The sequence below is a fragment of the Sorghum bicolor genome, chromosome 5, assembly GCF_000003195.3.
Source record: "Sorghum bicolor cultivar BTx623 chromosome 5, Sorghum_bicolor_NCBIv3, whole genome shotgun sequence".
NCBI lineage: Eukaryota > Viridiplantae > Streptophyta > Magnoliopsida > Poales > Poaceae > Sorghum > Sorghum bicolor.
This window is the reverse complement of record NC_012874.2, coordinates 18,693,382-18,704,140: the sequence shown is the minus strand read 5'-3', so window position 1 is coordinate 18,704,140 and position 10,759 is coordinate 18,693,382.

The window sequence follows — 10,759 nt, the reverse complement described above, 5'->3', positions numbered from 1 at the left end:
GCGGTGGCCGCGTCTGCTCGTGGCCATAGCCGCCGCGGGCGAGGTCTTGCCGAGCCGAGCTGCTCCCTGCGTGTGCCCGGGCCCCTGAGGCTCCCCATCAACTTCCCCGCCGTCGACGTGCCCTCCTCCAGCAGGAACAGGAGCTCCGGCGACGTCTCCTCTATTCTGCTCGCGACCAAGGGCCTCGTGCTCAAATTCGACAAAAGCAAGGGGTCCAGATGTGAAGTCATGACACATGTGAATAGTACATGCAGGGACCTCTCGGTTGTAGTTTGTTTTGCGGATAACTCAAGGGTCTCTGTGCAAATATGTTTTTCTTTCATATGGCTGAAGTTTGGAAAATCATCATAAATTGTAGAAAAATCGTAAAATAGCAAATGTGGACTTTTTGGAATCTTTGTGAAATTCTCTATGCAGTAGATCTATAATATGACATGGTTTAGTTTGCAGTTTTAGTCGTAAAAATAGATTTATGTAGTTAGGTTTTCATTGCTTGCTATATTTGTCTTTTTCATAACTGCTGTAGTATTGGTCCAATAATTGTGAAAAATATTGTGACATCCTGTTCATATGAGATTTGATGTCTGATAAAAGTTTCATGAATTTAGGAATGATATATTAAGAGTTCTAAAAATAATAAATGCCCTGTGTTGCTTTGCTCATATTCTGAATAGGCCTGCATGTTTATATTGTTTGGCTCAGTTAAGTTGTGAATCATGCCTTGATGAAAATATATGAGTTGTAGAACTTTTCATAAGCTTTCCATAAAGATAAATATCACAATTTTGGGTTAAACACATGTTTAGTTATAGTGGTTTGAATTACTGTTACAGTTTCTGTCTAAACCCAGACAGAATTGCATTGTTTGTAATGTAAGACCTTGTTAATGGTGGATTTAGCTCTATATGTTTATAACAAAGTTGTTTAAAATTTAGTAAGCTTTTTAGAAAGTACACAACCATAATTTATGGACATGTGAAACTTATGTTATGGCTGTTTAATGTGGCATGACAAATTCTGTCTATGTTTTGGACAGAGATGTCTTCATGGGATTAATTGACCTTTGTTGACGGTTCTTAAGTATCAATTTTAATTATTAAATAAACAAGGGAAAGGACCAATATGCAACCAACACCTAGAATTAGGGTTTGATCTGACAGAATTCCACGAGTTTTGTTGTTTATCTGTTTCTGTAGGGGGTTATCAGGAAATAAGGAAGAAAGGCCCACATGTCGGGATTACATAGAGATATAAACGCACCGCGCGATTTTCTACCATCTAGAAGACTCCAGAAGCCACGGGAAGAAGGCAGAGGCCGAAAGGGGCTAGGCCTAGGGCGCCCGCCCTGGTAACCTGGGCGCCCGCCCCCTGCTGGATGCCAATCAGGACTCTCTTCGCACGGGATGTTCCACCGACCTATTGGATCAAGGAAAACATAGTACCACCTCGCCTACCGACCCAAAAACGCATAGAGGAGGAGGACTATATAAGGAGACCCCCCTGGCCCCTGGAGAAGACATGAAGAAATTATCATAGAGACTGAGGGGTGCCCTCGAAGGAAAACCTCTTCTCTAATTAATATTTCTTTTTAGGCTTAGCAACCAATGTAAAGTAGAAATAGATCTTCTAGTTTCTACTAGATTGAGAAAGATAGAGTGGAGGTGTAGATTGTAGGAAGCCTGGCCTGTCGGTGTCTACTCCAAGCTTGTACCTGTGGGATCAAGTTCTCCTAACCCGAAGCTTGCTCCTAGGATTCTTCAGTAATTCGACTTCTAATTTCTAGTAAGTTCTTGTTTTATTGTTCTTATGGTTTATGAGTTTACTTTAATCTCTTCGCATAGAGTTTAGAGTAATCATTGCTAGTGTAAACGTGGTGTTTAGGCTGGGGTACTCATAGATATTCCCTGACTAGCTGGACTGTGGTAGTAGTGAGGAACATGACAATTCTGAGTTACCTTTGCAGACCATATCTCGTTAGCAGGAAGGATAGGGTTTATAGGTGCGGGTTGAACATCATTTGTGGTGTCTAGATTCCGTTAGCCTCCCCAATAGAACAGTAGATCATCCTTACCAAGGTTCGAAGGAGACTACGGTTGCAGTCTTCTCTATTTATCACTCACATCGAAAGACATTCTTTGTGCCTAAAGGGTTAGTAGTAATAGACCGGTTAGTCAGATGCACTCTTTCTCCTAGTGGTAAAAAAATAAATACGATACTCTGGACAATTTCCCGGGTGAAGTGCTCACCGATATCCGTGCGCTTGCGGATCAATTCCTTATTGTGTTCCCAAATATCAACAAGCATTTCTAGCGCCGTTGCTGGGGAGAAAGACGGTTGCTGAGATAACCTGAGTCTTACTACTAGCTTGTATCTATACTTTTATCTTTTCTTATCTTTTATATTCTTTATTTTTTTTCTTTACTCTTACCTTATGGAAAACCAAAATTCTGAATCGATCTATGAGTCTGCAATCCCTTCAGTAACTGACCTTTTACCATGGGAATCATCACAGCCTATCCAAACATCCCAGTATAAGTGAAGTTCTAGGTTGATTGCCATGATTCAAAACCTATCTTTTTCGAGAAAGGAAGACGAAAACCCTTACCTTCATATTAGAGATTTTGAGCAAACATGTGATTGTCTTCGCATTGAAGGCATTTCTGATAAGACTTTACGTTGGAAGCTTTTTCCTTTTTCCTTAAGGGGAGATGCTAGACAATGGTACAGTCAGAAGGTAAGTCAACAACATGGTGAATGAAGAGTTTTACGTGCCAACTTTTGTCTAGATTTCTATTCCCTTGACCGTATAGCCAACCTTAGACTCGAAGTCCTATCTTTTAAACAAAAAGATAATGAAACTTTGGGAAAATCCTGGAAACGTTTTTCTGATCTTTTAGAATCTGGTCCAAACCTTAATCTTGAAGACCCTGTTCTTTTATTTCACTTTTTTCGAGGTCTTCAGAAAAATACAAACAAATGCTACACACAATGTCTAGAGGTTCTTTCTTTCGCATCCCTACTGATGAAGCTAGAGTGATCCTAGATAGAATCCTAGAAGCTGAGATGGATAATACACTTCATGATGAAACCTATGAAGCTGAAGTAGACACTCTGCCAAATTCTTCATCTACTTTAGCTATCCCAAGTTCTGAGCCACAAGAGGAAGAAATTCCACCACCGGACTTCATGCTGGATATAGAATCCGATCTTTTTGCCGATTTTGGAAACATTTCAATTTACCATTCTATTGACAAACCCCAAAACGGCCAGTTTAGCATTTATTTGCCAAGTGAACATCAATTGAGAGAGCTTATCTTAGTAATGAGTAGCGAATGGTTGGAGGAATCAGAGCTTACCTCTGATGTGATCCGTTTGGACACACCCTCTATAACTATACGCTGTGCTTATAATTCTGATCGATTTAATGCTCTTTATAATCCTGTTGTGGGGATCAACATCATGTCTGAATCTTTTGCACTTAAACTATTTAAAAATCTTATCTTAACCCCCACAACAAAGGTCATAAAGGAATCTTCGGGACGATTAGTCCCCAGTCTTGGAATTATTAATGTCCTACCTCTTACGGTAGAAGGCTCCATGGTTCATTTGAACTTCTATATCTTTGATACATGGGACTTCGACCTGTTGATAGGACAACCTTTTAGAAGACTCCTTTATGAAGGTCATACTGGAAAGCTACACATTTCTTTTGGAAAAACCTTTAAATTCCCAATAACAATTTCACACTCCTTAAACAATAAGGCCGAGCCATATCTTTTGCCTGATCCTATGGAGGAGGTAAAGGCTGCATCTCTAGAGCTTTTAGATGAACCAGACTTAGAAGACGAAACTCCTTTCTTCATAGAAGAAGAAGTCGAACCTTCTGAGCCTGAACCTTTAGATGAGTTTGTAGAAACACCTAGGCCCCCGATAGAGCTTAAAACTTTACCACCCGGTCTTACATATGCTTTCCTAAACAATAATCCAGAGTTCCCTGTAATCATTAGCGATAAACTCACTCAGGATCAAACTCTGCGATTAATGACCATTCTTGAGAAACATCACTCAGTGTTCGGCTACTCACTCCAAGATCTTACAGGAATCAGTCCTATGATTTGTACCCATCGTATTCCAACAGATCCTTCTGTTGCACCCTCTCGAGAACCCCAACGTAGACTTAATAACACTATGAGAGAGGTAGTTAAAAAGGAAGTTATAAAGCTATTGCATGCAGGGATTATATATCCTATGCCCAAAATGAGTGGGTAAGCCCAGTGCAAGTTGTGCCTAAAAAGGGAGGCATGACTGTTATTATGAATGAAAAGAACGAGCTAATTCCGCAACGCACCGTCACAGGATGGCGGATGTGCATAGACTATAGAAAACTAAACAAAGCCATGAGAAAGGATCACTTTCCTTTACCTTTCATAGATGAGATGCTAGAGCGGTTAGCGAACCATTCGTTCTTTTGTTTCTTAGATGGATATTCAGGGTATCATCGGGATGGAAGGGTATCATCAGATCCCGATCCATCCCGATGATCAAAGCAAAACCACTTTTACATGCCCTTATGGAACTTATGCTTATCGTATAATGTCTTTTAGGTTATGTAATGCACCAGCTTCTTTTCAAAGATGCATGATGTCTATATTTGCTGATATGATTGAAGAGATTATGGAAGTTTTCATGGATGATTTCTCTGTTTATGGAAAAACTTTTGATAGTTGTCTTGAAAACTTAGACAAGGTTTTGCAAAGATGTGAAGAAAAGCACTTAGTCCTTAATTAGGAAAAATGTCATTTTATGGTTAGGGAAGGAATAGTGCTGGGACACCTAGTGTCTGAAAGAGGTATTGAGGTAGAGAAAGCTAAAATTGAAGTAATTGAACAACTACCTCCACCTGTGAATATAAAAGGAATTCGAAGCTTTCTTGGCCATGCTGGTTTTTATCGTAGATTCATAAAAGATTTTTCATTTATTGCTAGACCACTTACTCTTTTGCTAGCCAAGGATGCTCCTTTCGAATTTGATGATGCATGTCTAACATCTTTCAATTTATTAAAGAAAGCACTCATCTCTGCACCAATCATTCATCCCCCTGATTGGTCGTTGCCTTTTGAAATTATGTGTAATGCTAGTGATTATGCTGTGGGGGCAGTATTGGGACAAACTAATAATAAGAAGCATCATGCAATTGCTTATGCCAGTAAAACTTTGACAGGAGCTCAACTTAACTATGCAACCACTGAAAAAGAGCTTCTGGCTGTTGTCTTTGCCATTGATAAATTTAGAACTTATTTAGTTAGAGCTAAAATAATTGTTTACACTGATCATGCTGCACTAAAATATTTGCTCACTAAAAAAGATGCTAAACCTCGCCTAATTAGATGGATCTTATTACTCCAAGAATTTGACTTAGAAATAAAAGATAAAAAGGGAGTAGAAAATTCTGTCGCTGATCACTTGTCTAGAATGTATTTTAAGAGTCCACAGGAAACCCCCATCAATGATTCACTCTGGGACGACATGCTCTACGGGATTAACAGGTCTGACCCCTGGTATGCAGATATTGTTAATTTTATGGTTTCAGGGTATGTACCACCAGGAGCAAACAAGAAGAAGCTTATTCAAGAAAGTCGTTCACATATATGGGATGAGCCATACCTCTTCCGAGTATGCTCTGATGGCTTACTTAGGAGATGTGTGACCACTGAAGAAGGATGGAAGATCATCGACAGATGTCATTCATCACCATATGGAGGTCACTATGGAGCATTCCGTACACATTCAAAGATCTGGCAGTGTGGATTCTACTGGCCTACAATGTATGAAGACACGAAGCAATATATCAGAAGATGTGGGCCATGTCAAAGACACGGGAACATAAATACAAGGGATGCAATGCCACTCACCAACAACCTTCAGATTGAGCTCTTTGATGTCTGGGGAATAGACTACATGGGTCCATTTCCTCCATCAAAGAAGTGTGAGTACATCTTGGTGGCAGTTAACTATGTCTCCAAGTAGGTAGAGGCATTACCTTGCAAGCATGCCGACAACGTCAGTTCAAAGAGGATGTTTGAAGAAATTATATTTCCAAGATTTGGAGTCCCCAAATTAGTGATAAGTGATGGAGGAGCACACTTCATCGACAAACGCTTCAAGCAATATCTAGCAAAACATGGAATCCGTCACAACGTCGCTACCCCCTACCATCCTCAGACAAGTGGCCAAGCAGAGACTTCCAACAAATAAATCAAGAATATCTTTAGAAGACAGTAAATGAAATGGGAACAGCGTGGAAAGACAAGTTACCCGATGCACTCTGGGCATACCGGACAGCATACAAGACCCCACCGGACTTCATGCTGGATATAGAATCCGATCTTTTTGCCGATTTTGGAAACATTTCAATTTACCATTCTATTGACAAACCCCAAAACGGCCAGTTTAGCATTTATTTGCCAAGTGAACATCAATTGAGAGAGCTTATCTTAGTAATGAGTAGCGAATGGTTGGAGGAATCAGAGCTTACCTCTGATGTGATCCGTTTGGACACACCCTCTATAACTATACGCTGTGCTTATAATTCTGATCGATTTAATGCTCTTTATAATCCTGTTGTGGGGATCAACATCATGTCTGAATCTTTTGCACTTAAACTATTTAAAAATCTTGTCTTAACCCCCACAACAAAGGTCATAAAGGAATCTTCGGGACGATTAGTCCCCAGTCTTGGAATTATTAATGTCCTACCTCTTACGGTAGAAGGCTCCATGGTTCATTTGAACTTCTATATCTTTGATACATGGGACTTCGACCTGTTGATAGGACAACCTTTTAGAAGACTCCTTTATGAAGGTCATACTGGAAAGCTACACATTTCTTTTGGAAAAACCTTTAAATTCCCAATAACAATTTCACACTCCTTAAACAATAAGGCCGAGCCATATCTTTTGCCTGATCCTATGGAGGAGGTAAAGGCTGCATCTCTAGAGCTTTTAGATGAACCAGACTTAGAAGACGAAACTCCTTTCTTCATAGAAGAAGAAGTCGAACCTTCTGAGCCTGAACCTTTAGATGAGTTTGTAGAAACACCTAGGCCCCCGATAGAGCTTAAAACTTTACCACCCGGTCTTACATATGCTTTCCTAAACAATAATCCAGAGTTCCCTGTAATCATTAGCGATAAACTCACTCAGGATCAAACTCTGCGATTAATGACCATGCTTGAGAAACATCACTCAGTGTTCGGCTACTCACTCCAAGATCTTACAGGAATCAGTCCTATGATTTGTACCCATCGTATTCCAACAGATCCTTCTGTTGCACCCTCTCGAGAACCCCAACGTAGACTTAATAACACTATGAGAGAGGTAGTTAAAAAGGAAGTTATAAAGCTGTTGCATGCAGGGATTATATATCCTGTGCCGCACAGTGAGTGGGTAAGCCCAGTGCAAGTTGTGCCTAAAAAGGGAGGCATGACTGTTATTATGAATGAAAAGAACGAGCTAATTCCGCAACGCACCGTCACAGGATGGCGGATGTGCATAGACTATAGAAAACTAAACAAAGCCACGAGAAAGGATCACTTTCCTTTACCTTTCATAGATGAGATGCTAGAGCGGTTAGCGAACCATTCGTTCTTCTGTTTCTTAGATGGATATTCAGGGTATCATCGGGATGGAAGGGTATCATCAGATCCCGATCCATCCCGATGATCAAAGCAAAACCACTTTTACATGCCCTTATGGAACTTATGCTTATCGTATAATGTCTTTTAGGTTATGTAATGCACCAGCTTCTTTTCAAAGATGCATGATGTCTATATTTGCTGATATGATTGAAGAGATTATGGAAGTTTTCATGGATGATTTCTCTGTTTATGGAAAAACTTTTGATAGTTGTCTTGAAAACTTAGACAAGGTTTTGCAAAGATGTGAAGAAAAGCACTTAGTCCTTAATTAGGAAAAATGTCATTTTATGGTTAGGGAAGGAATAGTGCTGGGACACCTAGTGTCTGAAAGAGGTATTGAGGTAGAGAAAGCTAAAATTGAAGTAATTGAACAACTACCTCCACCTGTGAATATAAAAGGAATTCGAAGCTTTCTTGGCCATGCTGGTTTTTATCGTAGATTCATAAAAGATTTTTCATTTATTGCTAGACCACTTACTCTTTTGCTAGCCAAGGATGCTCCTTTCGAATTTGATGATGCATGTCTAACATCTTTCAATTTATTAAAGAAAGCACTCATCTCTGCACCAATCATTCATCCCCCTGATTGGTCGTTGCCTTTTGAAATTATGTGTAATGCTAGTGATTATGCTGTGGGGGCAGTATTGGGACAAACTAAAAATAAGAAGCATCATGCAATTGCTTATGCCAGTAAAACTTTGACAGGAGCTCAACTTAACTATGCAACCACTGAAAAAGAGCTTCTGGCTGTTGTCTTTGCCATTGATAAATTTAGAACTTATTTAGTTAGAGCTAAAATAATTGTTTACACTGATCATGCTGCACTAAAATATTTGCTCACTAAAAAAGATGCTAAACCTTGCCTAATTAGATGGATCTTATTACTCCAAGAATTTGACTTAGAAATAAAAGATAAAAAGGGAGTAGAAAATTCTGTCGCTGATCACTTGTCTAGAATGTATTTTAAGAGTCCACAGGAAACCCCCATCAATGATTCACTCTGGGACGACATGCTCTACGGGATTAACAGGTCTGACCCCTGGTATGCAGATATTGTTAATTTTATGGTTTCAGGGTATGTACCACCAGGAGCAAACAAGAAGAAGCTTATTCAAAAAAGTCGTTCACATATATGGGATGAGCCATACCTCTTCCGAGTATGCTCTGATGGCTTACTTAGGAGATGTGTGACCACTGAAGAAGGATGGAAGATCATCGACAGATGTCATTCATCACCATATGGAGGTCACTATGGAGCATTCCGTACACATTCAAAGATCTTGTTGACACCATTTTTGGGCACGTGTCCAGGATGGCAGGATAGGGTGGTAGTACGATGCGGGTTGCTGATGAGGATGGTTGCCGATGAGGGAGAGGTTGAATGTGACTAAGTCCACAGGCAGTAATATGGTGCCGATGACTGGGTAAAAGGGTCTGCCGATGACTATGGCAAGGGGATTGCCGATGACGCAAAGGAGGAGTCCGGAAGCTGCCAGTTATCATGTGGAAGAGTTTCGGTTTGTCACGAAGGATAGTTTTATTATTTCCTTAGTTATTTGCATCGTTTTGTATACGGATTCCGTGTAATTTGGAATTCGAATTCTAATCGTGTCTGGTCGTAGCTCTTTGAGCAGGGTATAAATATAAACCCTAGGACCTTGTAATCAATCATCAAGAAATCAATCAAACACACGTTTTACTCATATTCCAGCATCTACTTTTTCGACGACTTCGTCATACTTTTTTCTTTTTATTACGAGTTCTTAGGAATTCGTCGACTTAAGCTCGGCGTGTTCTCGAGTTCCGCGTGAGTACCTCTTAGCCGTGACATCCGGGCGCATCGCTGTTGTCAGGACTAAAGTATTCGAGTTATCACCTTTGCCGATAGCAAGGTCAAATCGGCTGGCACGCCTTAACGTTTGAATCGGGTATTAGCCCTTTGTGTTTGCAGATCAGTTTTGCATCAACACATCTTTTGGCACGCCCAGTGGGACAGTTTCAAGATCAAGATCAACATGTCGATCTCTGACCTCGATCAAGAGAACGTCATCCCCGTGACGGAGGCCAACCTCAAGGATGAGCAAAAGCAAGCTATTGCCCAAGCCATGGAAGAGTTCAAGCAGCAACGCCTGAAGTCTTTCAGCATAAACAGGAGCGGTGAAGTGGTCCAGAAAGATGCACTGCCGGCACCACGGCAGGTCACCTTCGACGCCAATCCTGGCAAGCTTCAAGATATGGTTGACAATGCCATCAATCGAGCGTTGATTAACCAAGCTGGTGTACTGTCTAATACGGTTTTCAACGCCGTGGCAAGAACTTTCAAGGAAGGACAAATCCCGCCAGATTATGTGGGGCCCTCCCATCATCAGCCAACGGCACCAGAGGTCACGGCTCCATCGGCTGCTTTGACGAATGCAAGTGCACAGTCTGCCATCCCTCCAAGTACGTTGGGGACTACTGGCGCACCATCCATGCCGATGGCAACCAACCCACAAATTTTAGTTGGGCAGCATAAACTGACAACAGATATGTTGGCATCGGCAATGTCAGGGTTAAATCTTCCTCCCAACTGGTGGGGTTATGGTATGCCTCCAGAGTTGACGCCGGGAACATCACAAATAACTGACATGAGGGGCAAAACTCCTATGACATCGGCACCAACCAATGCGCCGGTGAACCAGAGTCCTCGGTATACCACAACTACTACCGCACGGCCTTACACTGGGAATCCTCAAGATTCAATGTTCCAGATGCCCAACGCATCGGCAGAATCAGTGCTGATGCAACAGAGGTCTATGGCCCAGTCGGGGTATGTCAATTCAACGACGGTACCCAATTACCAATCATCGGCAGCACCTATGCCGATGAACGCTAATAATGGATGGCTTAGACAGCAAGCCTTTCCACAATCGCCCCAGCAGGGTTATCAGACTACGGGGGTCCAGCAAGGGCAGGTTTATCCCGGGTTCCAAGGTCAGGGAATTCCCAACCAGCCAATAAATTTTGGACAGCAACTTGGAGGACAGCCAATCGGTGGACAGCAGTTTGGTAGTCCGCAGATTG